We start from the raw sequence: 16,469 nt of genomic DNA on the forward strand, positions 1-16,469 counted from the left end.
ATAACTATTACAATCTGGGTGGGATCTTATTTTTGTATTTAGTGTAAAAGCAAGCACTAATACTGATACTCAACAGCATGAAATGCCTAGAGTGTCCACTTACACAGAACAGATTTTTCCTTTTCTGCAATTGTAAATAACTGCCATCAGAAGAAATAATACAACCAATGCAACAAAAAGTATAATCTAAGGTAACGTTGGCAACAAAAAAAGTACTCCAATCAAATCTGTTACTTCCACTTCAAATACAAATTAGGGTGGAAAAGCTTGTTGCTGATGTTATCCAGAGATGCTCCAGGTATGGCAGCTTCTGAGATTGTTTCATTTTGGAATCACAAGAAGGCCTCAAGGCTGGATGCTGAATTGATCCAAAAATTGCAGATCAATCTGGGGAAAGCATAGTTTTATTACTCCTGATTAAGTGAGTGCAAGTCTCCAACATATAGTAAAATATTGACACAAAATGACCAATCATACTGCATATGTCAATCCAAGTACTTAAAAAAGTTTCAGCTGCCTAAGCAAAGAAATAGTTGCCATCTTTGATTCTCCAACACATGAACAAAGACATTTTGGAGGACTCAAAGGGCAGCCTTCCTAAAAGAAAACACCTCTCTTTATTAGCCTGTGCCAACTATAGCAGCTTCAATAGAGAAGCATTTAGAAAGCATTCTAAGAATATTGTCTTCCTCTTTGGAAAAGTTTGTAATACTTCAAAGATATTCTTGGCATTCCTCTTTCTGAAAAGAGCTACGTATAGTAGTTTGGTTCCTGTCTCCCCAAAATTAGATGGAGCCCTAGAAAAGCAGGATACAAAGTCAGTGCTTGTCTCCTGTACAACAAATATGCTGTTGTAAACACATCAACAGAGCAAAGATGAGAAAAATCCATATAGATGGAGATGGGGCAATTATCAGTGATGCAGAAAATACCTAAATTCCAGTTGCTGCACAACTTGATTCAGATAAGAGGTTTGAACTTTCATCTTTCAACCGTAGCTAAAATGTCCTGGAATGCTTTTGGACTTTTGGTCCAAAATATTTCAGGCTGAACTTGAGAAGCCTTTCATGATCAAAATTTTGTGAGAGCTGCTTTAATTACAACGTTAACTTCTTTTGTTGAAGAACACCTGGGGCAGCCATAATTTAACATATTTCTAACCAAGGGCAAGAAGCACTTGATAATTGTACTGAAAATCATGGACGTGGACGTCCTTTTTCTGTAGATGTTACAACCAGATTCTCAAACAGTCTGTTTTTGCAAAATGCATTTCTTTCTAACTTCACAATGAAATCTGCGGAGCCTGGAGTTTCCTATACTACAAGTACCTGCCAAACTCAAGAACACAGCTGCTGCTGCTGCAGGAAATTAAGATGAAATACGGGGAGTAGAGGCTTAGCTTTTATATTGGAAGTGGAGTCATGCTGACAGCATGTTTGCAGATAGAAAAAGTACTGGTACTGCTAATGCAATCTCTGCATCATGTGATAACCACAATAGGAGCCGTTAAAAACAATCTTCAGTAGTTTACATAGCAATGAAGAGCAGAATGGAATTACATTAGTGAATATCATGGCACTCTTGCACTTGAACCTGAATTTCCAAAACACAGTTTAGATCAGGTCCCACTTGGTTTGCCGCTGGCTGAAAACATTCACAAATCACAAATTCACAAATCAGGACTGCTGATGATGTTGTCATCAACCCACACAAACAGCAGTCATGCAAGGGCCAAACATCTCAGGTGGCTGATGTCTAACTTTGGTTCAACTACTCACATACACAGAACATATTTTGAAAATAAGAAATTGATAAAGCAATGGAAACCTGAAGTAAATAAACAGCTTAAAGAACATAGGGATAGTAACTGTTCTTAATGATAATGTATTTACGGTGTTGATAGAATCCCACCATGAAGGGATATTATCTGAAATATAGGGAAAAAAAACCCTGGACTTAAAAAGTTGACTCACGCACAATTTTAATTTAATTTAATTTATTATTTTTTTTTTGTACATAAACAATGAAACACCTAACCTACTATAATACAAAAACAATTGTTTTATCTTCCTCTACTCAGCATGTTTCAGAAAACACTTCCAATTGTAATGAACAGAGAAAGACAATCAAAAAATTACTTATCCACCTATACACAGACCATTAAAGGGGTCTGTGTATAGGTGGATAAGTAAACCAGAATACACTAGTAACTAATATATTGTCAAGAATAAATGTGCAATGAGAAATTAAAATGCACTACATGTGAAAAGACTGATGACTCAAATCTTGGGCTCACACTTACTCCCCTAACCCCTGTAAAATTCCAAGTGGATGATTGTGGTAAAAGAACAAGAGAAACTCCAGATTTCCATTGTGTAAATTTCTACCTCAGCTGCAATTTTCTTATTATTTATACTAGTGTTTTACATTTTTATATTCTGCCAGTAAAATAAACCTTTGGATTGCTTAATAGGGTGCTTGTATGCTCATCATGCTCCTTGTAGCCCCTTGCTGTCACGGTCTCACAAACGACCTCTAGAGAAGGCTGAAAAATTCAGTTTGCTGTGGCTAGCAGTGTACAAAATTACAGGAATACTGGGGTCACAACAACAATTCCACTTGCATTAGTAATAGGGCTGTCATCCAGACAACACATGGTATTTCAACTACCAGTAGAAACAGAATTTGCCCAGGAAATCTTGTTTCCTCACCCTTTGTATTTGGCCTTGCTGAAAATTAGCATTGCTATTTTGCCCAGTTCTTCAGCTAATATATAAAATACTTATTACACCAAAGCCAGAAGCACAGCACTGAGAAAACACTTTTTAATTAACTGCTACAAAGCTGGCCAGAAGAACACCATACACGTGGCTGAAATCTACCTTTGGATATATATGTTCGTAATCTCACTAGAGTCAACAGCAGTCAGTGTGCATTGGCTGGGAAATAATTCAGTCAATTAAATTAATGCAATTTACATACAACTACTGGCTTCAGAGTTTTACTTTGGGGAAGAAAAGAAAGATAAAGGAGTTTGAAAATATCCTAAATATTGCCATGTGGCTATTACTTTTTTGAATTAAGGCAAATTCAACTCAAAAATATTTTTAAATCCTTGCAATTTGTTTAATAAAAATAAATAAAAAATAAAAATCAAAAGATCTGAGCTTATGTTTAAAGACAAATAAAATCCCATTGGATTTAAACTTCCTGTTTCAGTTGAAGATGCTTTTCTTTCACTGAGGGCCACTTTCACTACCTTCAAACCATTTACGATCTCTTTGGAAATATGAGACGTACATACATTTTAAAGGAATTAAAGACACAAATAAGCCCCAGGAAACAAAATGCCTTACAACCTAGAAAAAATATCATTACTATTGCTGTTTTCTTATTAAAATGTGATGGATAAATCTCTAATATGGACAGACACATACATTGTATTTTAAGACACAATGTAGCCTGAAGTTTGTACATAGAATAAATTTGTGATTTCTGTTACTGACTTAATGAGAATACCAGCAGCAAGATTCCTGCTGGGGTAGAATTGAGTTTGTGATTTTAGCATATTTTTGGATATTAACAGACAGCCAGGTTCTGTGAGGTGCAACATACCACCTGGGAAGTGCTGAACATCTTACCTCTTTTTCCCTGAATTAGTACCTGAATGAGAAAGAGACAAATTTTTAGCCATGAATTCCAAGTGGAGGAAGATCTCAGGTTGTAGGCAGGGTCTGTGCTTTATAAATATTTTATTATTATTATTATTGTTATTTTATTTTTAATTTTGGCGAGTGAGAAATTTTTCAAGGAAAGAGAGTAACACACTAATAACAATATTTTTTCTGATTGGTGTCATAATTCTCAACTTTGACCTGGTGACCCAATATATACATTACATCATACTACTTTTATGCTTGTAAAAGACACATCAGAGAGCATGATGTTAGTCAGTTCAACATCTAGCCAGCAGACAGCCTGAATGCTAGGGCACGGTGGCATAGGGAAGAGGCAGTTCAGGCAGAGGGCAGTACCTGCAGGGAGCAGGGATGAAGACAAGAGGCTGGGCAGGGGAGTAACCTGCTGCAGTAAGGAAGCAAAGAGTTCTCACAGCAGGGAAATTCCAGATGATAAAACCTGGTAGAAGGGGCTACATCTGTAACTGTTAGGAGTTTAGGGACTCTGATTAAATTATTTATTTATTTTTTTTTGTATACAGTAATCAGATCTGCCTCTGCTTCTTAGTTTCTGGCAACTCTAGGAAATGACTTCTCTTTAATCAAAGCACAGGGATTATACAGGAACTCCCTCAAATTTGGAGGCCTGGCCTCCTGAGCCTGAGCTGTCTCTACTACTTGGATCTGCCCTTGTGTGTGATACACTCACACTGTTACAAGTATTCTCAGTGTTTTCTTGGAAGAGAATGCAACACAGGTTATGGGTTTAGGTGCATGCTTTCAACCTTATTGCACTTTCTCACATGTAATTAGTCCTGTTTACCTTGTTAGTTTTTAAAGTTGTCTAAAAATACAGATAAGGAGTTCAAGTCCCTTTATGAAAATTCAGCCATAATAAAACTTGGACCAGCATCCTAAAATCCCACATTTTGCAGAAGACAGAAAAAGTTGAGACAATGTTTGACCATTCAACCTTACACAATACAGAAATTAAAACTAGGAAAAAAAAAAATAAAAATAATAATAATAAAAAAAAAAAAAGTTATCAAAACATGACCTTGACAGAAAAAAAATCCAACATCTTGGTTTATTTAAGAAAATGGCACACAAGGTAGAAAATTTGTGCAATTAAACACCAACAATTTTTAAGAAGGTATAAATAGCTATGTTAAAAAGTGTAACTATAAAATAGCCTCCCAGAGGTTGTGAAAAGAGACAATGAATTATCTGGCAAACGTATGTTATTTTATCACAGAAGAGACTTTTAAAATCAATATTTTAACTGGAAGGATAATGAAGAACAATTTCTGAGTGCTCTCTCTCATGAAACATATTTGATAAATTTTCTCTTACCCCCATCCCCAGTTTGCCTAGCAGTTGTGTGGATTCCCTGTCACCCATATGTCTACCACAGATTCAAGGGCCAGCTTGAATAATGGCATAAAGCTTCTGTACATTTTGTGCTTATTTCTATACTCTTCTATATAATAGGTATACACTGGCTACTGATTTTATCATCTACAGAGAAGACAGACATGCTCTTTGATTATCAGTGCTCTTACTATTTGGTAAATGAGAAAAAAAAAAAAAAAAAGTTTTCTGAGATCACTCATATTAACCAATCTGGGGCTTATGTGTGACTCTTTCTGAGCTGCCCTGGGAGGGAGTAAAAGAAAACAAATGTCCCTTCACTACCAGCTTCATGGACCCAGGTCACTGGAAAGGCAACACAGTGTTCTTTCATCATATCAGTCAAGATGATTTCCCTTTTTACTCTACAGACACACAGAGAACCATACATATGCTGTTTCTTTAAGCAGAATGAGTGTGTTTACTAGGTTTTTGCAACAAGAAAGGTTTTAGATATGCGAAAATTGCCTATCCTTCAAAGTGAAAACAGGTCTTTTACTTCCCCAGTGATATATAATCATGAATCACTAATGGGCCTCATTAAAACAAAGACCCCATTTGTCTGCATATGTATATGCATGTATGTATTGCAGAAACACACACACACATGCATACATTTTATACATGTAAAACATCTGCATAAATAGATCTAAATTAGACAGAATATATTAAAAATCATAAAGTTACTTTTTTACTAAAAAAAATCAACAGGAAAAATATACATACTAACATTGTAAAAATACATAAGCTGAACATATAAACTCTGTTAAAAATAATAAGTTTAGGAAAAGCTGACGGTAATAAAAAACAGACAGTTCAAACCTTATTGCAAATCATCTAGTTAAAAGCTGGGAGACTTGAGCATCTATTAAAGTGAAAAACAGGACCGTATCAAAGACAGCTAGAGCATTAAAATAACCAGAAATTGAATAGCTAGAATACTCTCTGTTTAACTACTACAAACAATAAAACAGACACACATTTCACATGCTGCATCATGTCACACACCACCTTAATTTAGTTACATTAAAATGAGTTTTCCTCAAATAAAAGCTTGTATCATGACTATACCTTTAAAAAGCTCATGTTCCCTCTGTTTGGGTTTTAATATGAAGAAAAAAACACTGTTGAATCAGAGTTGTACATTTTCATGCTTAATATTGATAGTTCAGCACTTTTGCAGTTGACTTTGCAGCACACACAAATCACACTTTCCCGCTTATTTTTCAGCACACAGGAATTCTTAAGCACGCCGCACAGTGCATACACAATTTGTAAGTCACGCTCATCATCGCTTGTTCAGCGTTATGCACCAAATGAGACATGCTCCAGGTTCCTAGGTGCGCGTCTCATGACGATGTTTTAAAATTTTATCACCTAGTTTCCAGGGAACTAAGGCTCTGAATCTGTATTTGAAATACCACCTAAACAGGTGAAACGTATTGGTATTCCACACACAGCCTCCTGCTGTCATTCCACTGTTGGCATGGGACAGTCTTCGGCAAGACTTAGAAAACCTCATTCAATATTCCTCTCTGGAGGATCTGACACTTACTGTGAATTCTGCTCTTCAACTTAAATACCAGTGTCTGTGGCAGGCCAATTCTATCATTGCAGATACAGCATCCCTCAGGCGAGGTCCAACCTTTCTCTCGCAGTGCACCCAGGGATTAGCTTGACTTCCCCTAAATTCTCTCCAGTGCACAGTACGAGCTAATCTTTCCTGTAGGAAGCAGGAGATGGGGTTGCCATGACAACAGAGCACATTCTAGCAGTGGGACCACTGAGATGAGCTGAAAAGACGACAGCGAAACATGCACTCAGCCTTCCTCTGGGGCTACGGGCTCCTTCCTCCAGGATTTAATTCCCCTGCAAGTTTACTGGCAGGCTAGGAGGTTGATTATCTATGTATTTTGCTACAGGGAGATTACTAGTTAAGAATATGGTTGAGAGATCATAACGTTATTTAATGAAACTGCCATCCCTGCTTACATTAAATTGCTGATTTTCTAAGCAGCGTGGCTGCTATTAAACGCTACTCGTTCATACACATTAGTCCTACGCTTAGTCCACGCTAACATCTCACCGTAATAAAGAAATGAAGTCTCAAGCCAAGTCCTGAGCTTCAGCTTTGGTTTTCCAGCATATTAGCCACAGCCTTTCTTTCCCAGTTTTACACTCGTAGACATGCATGCACACAAAGAGCACGGTAATACATCTGTGTTTGAGGCGCAGGGGTTTATGCTGAGGGGGGAGGGGATGCTGACAAAAGCAAATCACAGTGGCCACGTGTCTCATATAAATGAGAAAACAGCCACAATAAGCTTTGGGAGCCCTGTTCATCAGGCTAAAGAAAATCAAGTAATCCATACTGTAAATACCAGCTATTTGCTGCCCTAGAATAACGTCTGGATCCTATGTTTTAAGCATTTTTTCTCAATGAGAATAATAGAAAGCTTTTATAGTCACTTCAATTATTTATGCATTTTTAATTGTTCAATCAAATTTTCATGCGAAATGTTTTTCTTTGTGCTTTCTTTTTTTTATTTTTATTTTAATTTTTTTTACAACACAATACAGCATAATATTATGGTAAACTCCTGGAGGCTGGCGCATGACTGTGCCTTCTTGTGTTATTTCAGACACAAGCACATCTCAGTGAGCTGTCACGTTAAAGAAGCAGCAGCTGAGAATATAAGGCCAGTCTTTAATCGTGCTTTTAACCGTCCATTTGCACAGAACTGATTCCTTACCCCTTTGTGCCTTCTCTCTTGAGCATGCGGTGTGTGGCTACACACACAACATAGCATCAGCAGATAGGACACACCAGCCTCTCAGCCCCAGAAATGTCTTGCTGTATCTGAGTACTAAAAGAGCTGTAGATGACTCAAATCTACACTATCTGAATCCATTTCTCTCTCTGAAATTTTAAAAGCAAGGAACCTCCACTATGTTTTCTGATACGTGAAAGAGAAAGAGCCCACAAGCTGCACATGAACCAGATCTCCTACTGGGGAGGGGAGGGGAGCAAAACAGTGTGCAGACATATAATACCTTTCCCTGTACAGCAAGTCATACAGGAGAGCTGGCAGGTTAGTCCCAACTTAACTAGGTCTCAGCAGGCCTGGTATGGCCAGAAATAAGGCTTTGGTTGGGGAGGGAAGGAACCCTCTTGTTACAGGCACCTCACTGCCTGGGATGAGTAAGGAAATTTTGGGGAAATCTGGGGGAATAGGGGCATGAGGATGGTCAGGTCGGGATCTTCTTGGGTAGACTTATAATCAAATTGCCATCTTTTCCAGCTACTACCCTGGCTGCATTTACAATGATGACTAAAGAGACGAAACCCAATCAAACAAAAAGCATTACATTTATTTTATATGGCTAGACAGAATTGCACTTCCTGAATTTTGAAAAATATCTGTTACACAGCCCTTTCAATTTTACCTTAATTTGGATCTTAGCGTGTATCAAGAATATACATGCCTATGTACAAAATGGTATCACTCAGAATCTGCTGTCTCTGACTCATCCCAGAGCTTGCTGTGAAGATGAATTACACTACACAGTATAGCACCTGTATTTATTAACATCTAATTAGTGTTATTTTTCTTCTTCTTTTTTTTTTTTTTACCACTTTCCACTCATGTTCTATGCAACTGGAGAAATTCCAAATCATGTAAATGACATATGGTTTTGCTTTTGAAATCATCTGGCCAGAATTCCCAAATACTGAAGAATCTTTGGCTAAATGATTTTGAGCTCGAGAGACAATATTTTACACCTTCAATTCCATTGGGAAATGCTGATATTTGTAGGCATGCAAATTGGTTTTGAGGAAAAAGGGCACATAATCAGATGTTGAATGATGTTACAGATTTTTCCTGTCATACGCTGTCTTCTCACAATGTGAAAGAAACAGTTAGCAGCAAGATTAATGCAGTGAAAATAGCTAAACTACTATTATGGCTAATGAAAGTGAAGTTCTGTTTCTTTTTTATTTCACAAACTATAACAGTAAAAATCAGTAAATATTGCCTTTAGAATGCAAACATGCATTTCTTAATGCTCAAATACAGAACTTACATTTAATAATACTGAGTCTCATTCTTCTGGAAATTCAGTCTTTTGACCAAATACAAAATATAAGTAGTACACTCCTTTAGTAATTGAGTAGCAAATGGATTCCCCTGCCAGCACCCTGTACTCATAGTATCCAGTTACTAAACTGGGTCCAAATTTGCCCTGAACATCTTCTTTCCCATTTCAGGCTGAAACTTCTTGGACTTTATTTCTGGTGGATACCTGTATCATTCCTTCAGCAGGAACACACCCTCTCACACATGTGGAGAACCAGTGGCACTTTAACTCTGCAAAGTTCAGAGATCTCCTGGAACATCCAAGAACTCACAGCTATCTGTATTGCATATGTATACTCATATATGTATACTCAGGGAAAGTCAACTGTGTTAATAAAAAAAAAAAAAAAAAAAAAAAAAAAAAAACAGGTAGAACTTGCCAGAACAAGGAATGAGACAAAATTAAAGATGATGGTACATATTTAAGCAATCTAGTCTGACTAGGGAGCAACATGTACCTGTAACATACTAGGAGAAAAAAACATATTGGTAAGGCTCAAAAGTATATGTCAGCTCTCGGTCCATAACAGAAATAAGCTGCTACCACTGCTCTACCTTTCTCAAAGACACTCTACCCTTTAATGAAGGTGGAGTCTGAAATTTGCCCTCTATTTACCCTGTTGTTTGGGAAGGGGATGAGAGGTGAATATGCAGCAAGCACTTTTCCTCTCAACAAGACACGCACAGTTTAAGGAAAACATGTGGGAGCTCAGAAGATGCATACTGTCCTTCGTTTTTGCATGAATTCACAGCTTTGGCCACAAATGAGGAGTCTGAGGGTGTTGTGTTGAAAATAAACAAGAACAAAGAAAGGAATATAAAGCTAATATGTGAGTCCAACATGAAAAGTTGACATGAGAAATGAAGGTTTCTGTTTTGATTTCCTTTCTATTTCTTTACTATGCTTAACTGAGAAACCACCATTGAATTCCCATTTTTATTGTATAGTTTCTGAACATATATCTATTCACAGAGTGCTTGAAATCTGTGGGTGAAATGGAATATCAATCTTCTTTTTAAGAACTGTTAATTTGAAATTAAACAACGCTAAATACTGGGGCTGAACAAAAGCACATGTAAGTCTTGCTGGAACAGAGCTACTGTGCCCAGTACTTTGCAGGATCAGACCCTTGATGTGGGTTTTTTAATTTGGGGTTTTAATTCCCCATCTGTTCCTTTCTCTCTTTAAAAACATCTTGGTAACTCAGATTCTACATTTGTCAGATGAATTCCTGATATGAAACACTGAGTGCATTTCAGTTCTAATGTAGTGATAAATCAGGAATGAGAAGTCTACACCAGTGCAAGCTGCACAACCACCTTGTGATAGCAAATGTCAGTTTTAATATTCTAAGAACAAAACTAAAGGAGCAAAATGAAAGTTCAAAATAAACCTAAATATATAAACTAAAAATAATATTTTTGCTTTTGAACTTCAAGAAGGTAACAAAACTATTCTTAAACACAATCTCATTTTTGGAAAGGTATCATATAATTTAAAATTTTCCTCCTGTAATTCCAACCATTGGTTCATTTAAGCAATCAGGATCTATTTTCTGTACCACTTACACTGTTTTTCTACATCTCTGGTTCCTCTCAATTCACTGACTTTACTCAAGGTTTGCAAATAGGAGTAGGTATTAACAGAATTAGGGTCAGGTTTGAATCAAATGATATTGTAACTGATGACACATTTCAAGAGATGACCTTTGAATATGCAAAAACCATTGTGATTTCAAATTGCCAAAGTAATTTATACACACAAAAATAAATAAATAAAACAGCCTGCACTTAAAAATAAAAAATTATATCATTTTATCTTCTTAAAACAATGCTTTGCATTTGGGGAATATAGTGCCACATGTAGAAGTACTTACTGGAAGGATAAGATGCCCTATTGTGAGACATGGGCGACATTTAACAACATTAAACAAAATTATTTCTATGTTGAAATCATAAACGCAAGACAAGGTCAGAAGTTAAGATACAGTAAGATGTTCTTTCTTCTAGGCCTGTAGGATTAATTCATCAGACTGGGAGTGGTGGAGAGGCATAGCAAAGCTAAATATGCACTTTGAAATATCTGTTGTTTATATGTCTTCTGAAAATTAATTTCCTCAGTTTCTTAATCAGGCAAGGGGTTGAACGAGGCAATTTCCAGAGATCCATTCCAAACTCAAAGCTTCTGCAATTCTGTGAACTACACAGGCTAGTCTGAGGCAGTTCAAACTCCGATGAGTGAGACCAAAAATAAAAGATTACACCATACTTATGCCTGATAGAGAGTCTTATTCAAAAAGAGGATAGAAATAAACACTGGCTTTGAAATACAAGCTGTAATTTCCAACAATGAGCCCTTACCACTCTCCTAAAAGAGCGTAAGAACAGACATAATTTCCCAGCCCTAACACCAGGCACCAGCTAGAGACTAGACACAAGAGTGAGAACAGAGCAAGCATGCCTCCCTATCTTACCCTTCTACCACCTTTAGATCAGACAGCTCCCAGACCCGACCTAATATACTTTGGCTACATTCTTAACCTTGTGGACCTCCCCAGGAAGTGATCTCTGTCCTTTGGAGCAACTACAGCAGACTGACTTGTGTCCACGATAGACCAGTTTCATCCACACTGCAGAATACTGAAACCCTCTCATCTGCATGGTAAGCCCAAATTAACCAAATGATGATACAATCCTCCATAGTGCTGGTTGTAAAAAGTGCACTAATGACATCGCATTGTGGTGCCCAAATCCTCAGAGGGACTTGGCTGACTTGTTCCCAAGAGAAGCCTGAATATGAACTTCATGGACATGATATGTATGATCTGCAGATCAGATTTGCATCTAAAAAATGCAAAAAATAAAAATAAATAAATAAAATAAAATAAAAAGATATGGTTTAAATACTCTGCTCTTCAAAGATTTTCTCTCTATTATTTTTTTATTTGTTCTTTGACCCTGTATAAGCATTTGGCATCTACAACCTCCATTCGTGATGCACAAAAAAAAAAAAAAAAAAAAAAGTCTTGTTTTATTTATTTTGGTCGTGACCTCTGGTAATTTCATCATACTTTTTTATCATGAAAGACAACAAATAAACAGTCCTTCTTAATCTTCTCCTTGCCATTTGTGACTTTATAGACATCAGTCATGTCTTCTTAAGTCATCCTTTTTCTAAGTTAAAGTGTCTTAGTGTGTAGTCTGTTCTCTCATGCAGACAATTTCATTTTTTGATCCTCCTTGTCACCTTTCCCTGTACCTTTTCTTCAATACCCTTTTTTTGAAAGGGAGTGTGGAATGGACTTTAGGTACATAAATTCATACAGGGATGTGACAGGAGTATACGAATTGTTATGCTGGGTCAGACGAAGTCAATTTAGCCTAGCGTCTTTGTTGGTGGAAAAAGGAGATGCTACTGTTCATTGTTTTATTGTCTATTTCTTTCCTGTTAGATTCCATTGTTCTTTATCTATACTAAGCTCTTTAGTCTCTCCCTTCTATCCCCAACTTGATCAAGATTTGTATATAAAAAAGTTTGTCTACTTTCTCCAACTGCACTAGCTGATTTAACATCTAACTACAAATCCTGATTAACCCATACCTTTAGTGCTATTGCTAACAATTCATACCAACATGTTTGTCAACCACTCAAGAGCAATGAGCTGATGTTTACATAAACCTATTTACTATCCCCCCAAGATGTTATTCCAAAATGGTTACAGCCATATGACAGCCGGTGTGAACTGTATATAAATTTAGAATCATATTTCTTCATTATTCTTACTTTACAATCACTACAGATGAATTTCTTATGCTATTTTATCAACTAGTACCCTGAGATTCTTCTGTAACTCCTTACAATCAGGATTAGGTTTTTGATCCTGAGTAACTTAGCCTTGTCAGCAACAACCATCACCTAGTTCTCCAGCCTTATTCTAACCTAATTATGAATATTTTGGACAATGAGAGTCCTACTGCAAATCCACTTAGACTCCATTCATGACCTCTTTTCACTGAGAAAAATAAATATTTATTCATATTCTGCATTTCTGATTTTTCTGCCACTGGGACACTACAGAGCCTTTAGGAGGGGTCTTGTTAAAAGCCTTCAGGAAACCCATGTGGATAATGCTTTCATCCCCATTGCTGAGGGATACCCTCCTGTACAACAGATTTGCATTGAAGCAAGGAAGATGAAATGGCCCAGCACAGGCCTTGAAGAGCACTAACAATTAAACTGAGTGAATGTTTGGGCATTCTTGTGCTCAGACTTGTAGCCCTGACTCTTTTCTTTTCAGCAGATAGATGTACCTTACAACAGCCACAAGCTCAGTGGTTTTTTCACATACTAATAATTTGGGCTCTTAATGTGTTTGAGCTGTTGACTCTTCCTCTGTACATTGTATCTATAAACTGATTATGTACTTCTGCACAGTAAACCTGTTCTTCAGGGTAGTTTCTACCAATGTGACCTGCAAAGTCCTCTGATTTTTTCATGTGCAGTTCCCTGGATACCAGCTGTAACACTGAAAAATTCACTTTTCCTATCTCCCCTCTCAATGCAAGATGCTTTGAAGGTCAGATCATTTGTATCTACCTACACATAAGTGTGAACTTTAAATTGTACATTCCCAAACAGAAAAATCAAGGCATGGATACTTAAAATATTTAAATTAAATGTCATCTAGGTAATATCACACACACTGACACACACACACACACACACAAAAAAAAAAAAAAAAAAAAAAAAAAACTAATTTAGCATCATGTAAATTTAGACAGAAAAACCTATTCAACATTCTGAAATAAGAGTCCATTTCCAAATCTGTTTTCCAAGTTCAGTGCTATTGTCTTGTATGCACTGTTAAAATACACTCTTTGAAATAATTTCTTTTCTGTATGTGTTACTTAAAATATTTACTTTTAACTCTATTAAAGAAGCTCCTTGATTTCTGTTTAGCTTTATTCATGTGAATTTTGCTCTACAACCTGTCTTTGTATGTAATCTACCCAAACAGCTAGCATCAGGCTGGGCTTGTCAGAAAGAAAATAAATAAAACATCATGATAACCAGCATATTTCTTTCTTTCTTTTTTTAATGTTCCTAACTTTGGTCAGAAAGGAGCATCTCTATGTTAAAGTGTACGCACTATCCATTCTGGCTTTATCAACTATTTTAAATATCCAAGTGTTTTTTTAAAAAGAGCCAAGTATTAGGTATTGAAAACAAAAATCAAGTAGTACAGTTAGTTAGGAAAAAAATCAATTAATCTTAATTAGCTTTATAAATGTAATTTCTCATTCATTGCTGATATTTATGACATTATTAGGATAGTGGTTAAATTTTAAAGATTACCACTAAACATGCTAGGACTTTCTTCTCCTGCTCCACTCTTCAGTGCGTATTTCTCCCATATTTCCTTTCCGGCAGCCAAAACAGCTGTACTGGAGCAAGCATTCTATATGCATAAATTCTTTTCCATTACTTAAAAAAATAATAATAATACCACAGCATAATGCAATTGCAATAGATATTATCAGTACAGTAGATGCTTCTATAGCCCTTACGGTTTCAAGTGAAATTAATTTTAGAAGCTGCATCAAATTTTCTTCCTGGTACTCCAAGTCACGTCACTACAGTGCTTTGGATGACCAACCTACTGTGCATTTCTGTGTTTGAATGTACTTAGGTCTGTTTTCAATATAACATGAAGTCTGCTTTTCCCTGATATAATATTGGATCTTTTAGGAAAATTTAGTTTCTTCTCCCATTTATCAAATTAAGCTACAGTTCAGGATAAAGACACTGATGTTAAAAATAAGCTGGAAATACGATCCAACAACATAGTGAGATGACTAAAAGTTCTGTAAACAAATAGCTTTGAAAGACCAAAAAAATGCCAATTTCCCAATCATGCCAGGCAAGAAGTTATATTTAGTGCTCCCTGAATAGCTTTATGAATTCAGAACTGAAGAAAAAAATATTTTAATTTCTACCTTAAAGATCACAGAAAGTAACAAATTTTTACATATACCACATTGGCTGATGAAGTTTAGCCAAGAGCTGCCATTTATGACAGACACACAGAGGAATCAAGATGAGGGAAAAATAAGAAAAGTGGTACCATGTTAATGGCCCAGCAAAGTGACAAAAATCATCTGAGTTATTTATCTCTAAAAATCTGTGGATGAATATTTGGTATAAGACCAAGAGTACAAAAATCAAAAGAGAAGCAGTTTGTTTCATTGCATAACTACAAAAAGTGACAAGAAAACTATGCCAGCCAGTTCTGGTTTGATGAAACATCATAATCAAGGAACTTATAGTACAGGAAAAGTGTTGAATACTCAAATTTTTATTCTGGTTTAGTATATGTCATCATATTTGTAAGAAATGTACCCATAATATCACATGACTGCTTCAATGAAAACTGGGGAAGAGAATAAAATGGAGCTAAAGAACATGCAAGCTGTAAGACAGATGTTTTTCATACATCCAGTTATGCAGTTAGATCTAAGACTCTTTAAGCATAGTTGATCTGCACCAAAATACTTTCAGTTCTCCACTTTGCTACAAGGTACATCGCAGGAAGACTTGTATGAAATGCTGAGGCAACAGCACGTTAAGAGGACATGAAGATTATGAAGAAAAATTTACTTCCTCTCACTGTTTCCACCTGGTTCCAAAGCTCTGTTAAGTTCCACTGGCAAGTATGTAAAGAATAATTCTTTGGGCCTGGTAGGAGTAACAGCTAAACTCAGTTTCCAGAGTGGGAATCTCTGACAGGAATTATGAGACCATCCTTTAAATTTTTATTTTACATTTTCACTGGAAGAGACAGCAGTTGACTGATTCAATATCTCACCTGGCATTAGACTTAAAGAATTAGCTGAAGAAATTATTGAAGGGATACCAATCCTTCAATAAATGGTTTATATGTTGCATATAAGAAAAATAAACAAGCAAAAATCGAGACGTGAGAGCATTGCCTGGGCCATAACCTTGGCTGCTTATTACATCTGCTATCTAATTCTCAGAGACCGACATAAAAGTTGAGGAATTGTTAACAAGGACAGAATGGATATGGCACAGTAAAACTGATCTAAGAGTATACACTGTAAAGGAGAAAAGTGGGGAAAAAATGATACACAGTGCTCAAAGCAAAGCACACTGCATGCATACAGTAAGGGAGCAGGAAAAAAAAAAATCATATATATGTCATGTCAAGATAATTATTGTTAT

General features: G+C 36.3%; 1 protein-coding gene across 5 annotated transcripts in view; it reads right to left on the reverse strand.

Annotated features, from left to right (window-relative positions):
• The window catches only part of NOL4 (nucleolar protein 4), a 190,992-nt gene that overhangs the window by 98,595 nt on the left and 75,928 nt on the right, over positions 1-16,469 (reverse strand). Inside the window, exon 1 of one of the 5 annotated variants that reach the window (XM_035317861.1) lies at positions 6,643-6,798. The exons of the other annotated variants lie outside the window; for them this stretch is intronic. The gene's annotated coding sequence lies outside the window, so the exon portion shown is untranslated. Of the gene's footprint in view, positions 1-6,642; positions 6,799-16,469 lie in introns of those variants that run through there. 5 annotated transcript variants of the gene reach the window in all.

Source organism: Oxyura jamaicensis, chromosome 2, assembly GCF_011077185.1.
Source record: "Oxyura jamaicensis isolate SHBP4307 breed ruddy duck chromosome 2, BPBGC_Ojam_1.0, whole genome shotgun sequence".
Taxonomy (NCBI): domain Eukaryota; kingdom Metazoa; phylum Chordata; class Aves; order Anseriformes; family Anatidae; genus Oxyura; species Oxyura jamaicensis.